Source organism: Mus musculus, chromosome 1, assembly GCF_000001635.26.
Source record: "Mus musculus strain C57BL/6J chromosome 1, GRCm38.p6 C57BL/6J".
Classification (NCBI taxonomy): Eukaryota; Metazoa; Chordata; class Mammalia; order Rodentia; family Muridae; genus Mus; species Mus musculus.
The window spans coordinates 15757556-15762511 of NC_000067.6; the positions used below are offsets into that span (position 1 = coordinate 15757556).

Genomic DNA, 4956 nt, shown 5'->3' on the forward strand with positions numbered 1-4956 from the left:
CTGTAGAATAGCCTTAGCTCCTGTGTGTAGATGGAGACCGGAAGGATCCTGTCCCTGCTGCTCCATTGTGTATAGCTATAGAATTTATCTTACAAATAGTACATACCCAAATCAACAAGCCACCAGTTTTCAAGATCACCAAATATCTAGTTTTTAAAAAAAGCAACGAAATTCTAACTTAGTTTCCCATGAACTTTTAAATGTCTTCTGAGTTAGCTGTCAAATAAGAAGTTTGTTTGTTTGTTTGTTTGTTTGTTTGTTTGTTTAATCCATAGACCTGCCCCTAGAAATATTGCAGGTGTGGCTACTGTGTCACATGTGCGTCAGTAGGTGGCAGAGAGGAAAGAGGCTATGTCTATGCTTAGTCCTCTGACCTATGATGGTCATAGGTCAACTTTCCCTGAAAAGGGAGAGCCTGAGAAGACCACCAGTTTGGTGACACTCAGGCCCAGGCAGTTCTCAGGACTGGGGGCAAGTTGGAAACTAGAATAACCCCACCTGGAACTGAGGGCCTCAAGCAGGAGTGAGCCCAGATAGAGGACTCTCACATGGGCCTGCAGAGAGCTAGCCCTAGATGACCACCAGCCAGGTGCCATAATGCACAAGTGAGGCATAGCACTCATGAGACAATCTCAGACACTCAGAGACCTCAGGCACCTCTAAGAGGACCAAGTAAGTAGTCAAGAAGTGGAAGAGAAAGAGAAACAGAAGGGTTTGAGCACAATAGAGAGAGGGAGAACTAGAGACTCAAGAGTCATGAGGAACTACCTGATGTGAATAGCAGGTGATTCCATCTCAGACCATGGTGCAGTCATGGCCTGTGCTGACACTGGGGGCTACATAGTCTGGGTTCCATCCAGGGACATGTAATGTTGAGGTCTATCTGTACAGAACTGGCCCCTCACCTGGGCATCCTGGGAGAGCTGGCCCTGGGGGCATGAAAACAGGAGAGATGACCCTACCCATAGCCAACTGAAGTACTCCTGGAGAGAGTAGCCTGCACATTGCAGGAGTTGTGGCTGAGCCCCTACCCTAACCCATCCCATGTGGGAGAGCTGGTCCTGTCACTTGTCTGCCATGTGATGACATGGATGAAGGAGAGATGACTGCCCTCACCCCTTACCACCTATGGTGTGTAGGAAAGCTGGTCCCAAGGTTATCAGGATGGGATAGCTATCCCTGCCCCTCACCTACAGCATCACTCAGAAGAGCAAGCCCTCCACCTCACCTGGGCAGCATTATAGAGCTAGTCCTGAATGTGGGGGTTGTGTGTAAGCCTCCAGGGGTGTGAGTGTAGGAGAACTGGCCAGACCGCTTGTCTGCTATGCAGTAGCATTATTGAGGGAGAGACTCCCTTTCCTTTTTGCCCTTGACACCTGTGGCTGATGGGAGAGTTGGCCTATGGGGTCATGAAAGCAGGAGAGCAGTCCCTGCACCTCAACTGCTGCAGCACTCAGGAGAGCAGGCCCTCCCTGTACCTCACCCGGACAGCACAGTATAGCTGTCCCTGGATATGGGGGTTGCAGGTGAGTGGCCCCAAAGATGTGAGTTTGGGAGAGCAGGCCCTGATCTTGTTTGCCAGACAGTGGTACAGTCCAGGGAGAGATGCCATCCCCATCCCTCATCCCTTGCCATCAATGGCAACCAGGAAAGCTGGCCCCAGGGTCACAAGAGTGAAAGCACTAGCACTGACCCTCACCTTCTGGAACACTCAGGAGAGTGGGCCCTGCACTTTCCTGGGCAGCAGGATAGAGCTTGCCCTGGTAGCTGGGGTTGCTGGTAAGCTGGCCCTGAGAACATAAGAGGGAAAATCTTTGGGTTGACCAGCTGAAATACCTCTCAGGGTAGATCCAGGCCTATGAGTTGATCCACCCCACCATCTACCCCATCGATGAAATGCTAGAGCACATGGAGGGGCTGGTCCTACAGATCCAAAACTACAGGGTCTCCCTGACATGGGGCAACAACAAGATATCCAAGAGAAGTCCCAGTGATATTCCAGTATTGATAGTATAGCAGAAGCCAGAGGCCTTGAACCAGACCAATAAACATTTTCAAGCAAAGAAGTGTGGACAAAAAGGGTATACTGTGTGACACACTACAGCTTCCACAATGAGATTTCTTTTTCTCTGTTGGGGAGAATGCTGCCAGGGCAGAGGGCAGACATGAGGGGAGAAAGAGATGAGTCGGCTTTAGGTGCATGATGTGAAATTCACACACACACACACACACACACACACACACACACACACACAAAATAAATAAATAAATAAATAAATAAATAAATAAATAGTTTAAAATTTTAATCCATAGAAAATTTAAATTGCTAGGCTCATGTGTTATTTTCTCTTTTTTTTAACAGTTCTTATTTAGTTTATATTCATAATAGTAAATTTACTTTGCAATCCAGCTAGACTTTAAGGGGAATGAGGAAAATATGGAACCCAAAGAATTTCAGTGAGAGCAGAGATTACAGAGTATTATGAGCAGATGGGGTAGGGGTGTTCTCCTGAGCTACAGAATGAATGGTCTGGTGGGAGAAATGCCTGCAAGTCAAAAGAAATTAGAGTTGTCCACAGTCAGAAATGGTGTTCTTCTTACTGGTCTTACCATTCCTGAACCCAAAACTCTCCATGGCTTCCACAATGTTCATGCCTTCTTTCACCTTCCCAAAGACCACATGCTTGCCATCCAGCTATTCAGTCTGCTATGGCAGACTTGACCAGCAAAGAAAACGCAACCACCGGTTCTTCTTAAAGCAGTTTACTCAGGCAGCTTCTCTCTTCAAATCCCCCGTGCCTCGGGGTACAAGCGTTTTTAATCCACTCAAGCCACAACCATGCCTCAACCAATCACCACAGGTCACATCACCTCACCAGGCAGGCTTGCTCAGCCAATCAGGGATTAAGGGCGAGCCATCCACCAAATATGGGCTTGTTTACTGCCTGGCATAGATTTCTGTCCGGCTGGCCAGGGAGTCCGGAATGGCTTTCCACAGTAACTATTTGTGTTTGGTCCAGCATTTGCCATGGACCAGATGTCAGAGCCTGTATGCTTCAGGATAAAGTTAACATCCTCAAATGTCTCTCCATAGATAGACCTGATGCCAGCGCCAGTGTAGAATGCTCAACTCCTCCTGCACCATGCCTGCCTGGATACGGCTATATTCCTGTCTTAGTGATAATGGACTGAACCTCTGATTCTCTGTTTGCAGACAAAGTTCCAAAGACAGCAGAAAACTTTTGTGCTCTGAGCACTGGAGAGAAAGGATTTGGCTAAAAGGGTTCTTCCTTTCACAGAATTATTTCATGTGTTCAGTAGTAGTAGTAGTAGTAGTAGTAGTAGTAGTAGTATAGTAGTAGTAGTACATTGTAGCTGTCTTCAGCATCAGATCTCATTACGGGTGGTTGTGAGCCACAATGTAGCTGCTGGGATTTGAACTCGGGACCTACCGAAGAGCAGTCAGTGCTCTTACAGACTGAGCTATCTCACCAGCCCCTCATGTGTTCTTCGGGGGTTGGGGGAGGGTATAGGGAACTTTCAGGGTAGCATTTGAAATGTAAATAAAGAAAATATCTAATAAAAAAGAGAAAAAAAGAAAAAAAATTAAAAGATTAATAAATAAAATACAGTCTTGTCTCACCATTTTCTGAGATAAAATAACTTTAAATTTTGGGGGACCACGTCGCCATCTTGGTTCCGGGACTCCGCAGAACTTAGGAATTTAGTCTGTACAGGTGAGAGGGTGCGCCACAGAACCAGACAGCTTCTGGGACAGGCGGAAGCACAGAGCCGCTGAGGCAGCAACCTTTGCGGGCCGCAGAAAGCCGGCCACCGTCCGAACCAGAGGACAGGTGTCCGCCTGGATCGGGAGGCAGCCTCAGCCTCAGGAGCAGCAGTCACCATCTTGGTTCCGGGACTCCGCAGAACTTAGGAATTTAGTCTGCACAGGTGAGAGTCTGCACCACAGAAGCTGACAGCTTCTGGGACCTGCCAAAGCAACACAGCTTCTGAGAAAGGTCCTGTTTTGGGCCTTCTTCTTCGGCCAGGAGGAGGTCCAAACACAAGATATCTGCGCACCTTCCCTGTAAGAGAGCTTGCCAGCAGAGAGTGCTCTGAGCACTGAAACTCAGAGGAGAGAATCTGTCTCCCAGGTCTGCTGATAGACGGTAACAGAATCACCAGAAGAACAATCTCTAAACAGTCAAATATAACTACTAACTCCAGAGATTACCAGATGGCAAAAGGTAAACTTAGGAATCTTACTAACAGGAACCAAGACCACTCACCATCATCAGAACCCTGCACTCCCACTTCGCCCAGTCCAGGGCACCCCAACACACCCGAAAATCTAGACCCAGATTTAAAAGCATATCTCATGATGATGGTAGAGGACATCAAGAAGGACTTTAATAAATCACTTAAAGAAATACAGGAGAACACTGCTAAAGAGTTACAAGTCCTTAAAGAAAAACAGGAAAACACAATCAAACAGGTAGAAGTCCTTACAGAAAAAGAGGAAAAAACATACAAACAGGTGATGGAAATGAACAAAACCATACTAGACCTAAAAAGGGAAGTAGACACAATAAAGAAAACTCAAAGTGAGGCAACACTGGAGATAGAAACCCTAGGAAAGAAATCTGGAACCATAGATTTGAGCATCAGCAACAGAATACAAGAGATGGAAGAGAGAATCTCAGGTGCAGAAGATTCCATAGAGAACATCGGCACAATCAAAGAAAATGGAAAATGCAAAAAGATCCTAACTCAAAATATCCAGGAAATCCAGGACACAATAAGAAGACCAAACCTATGGATAATAGGAGTGGATGAGAATGAAGATTTTCAACTCAAAGGACCAGCAAACATCTTCAACAAAATTATTGAAAAAAACTTCCCAAATCTAAAGAAAGAGATGCCTATGAACATACAAGAAGCCTACAGAACTCCAAA

General features: G+C 46.3%; 1 non-coding gene and 1 pseudogene across 1 annotated transcript; one reads left to right on the forward strand and one right to left on the reverse strand.

Annotated features, from left to right (window-relative positions):
* Nucleotides 1–276: 276 nt before the first annotated feature.
* On the forward strand, nucleotides 277–408 carry Gm25168. Its single transcript, XR_003949291.1, has one exon. It is a non-coding gene; the product is annotated as a small nucleolar RNA SNORA17 (small nucleolar RNA).
* On the reverse strand, nucleotides 2358–2734 carry Gm6060 (predicted gene 6060; annotated as a pseudogene).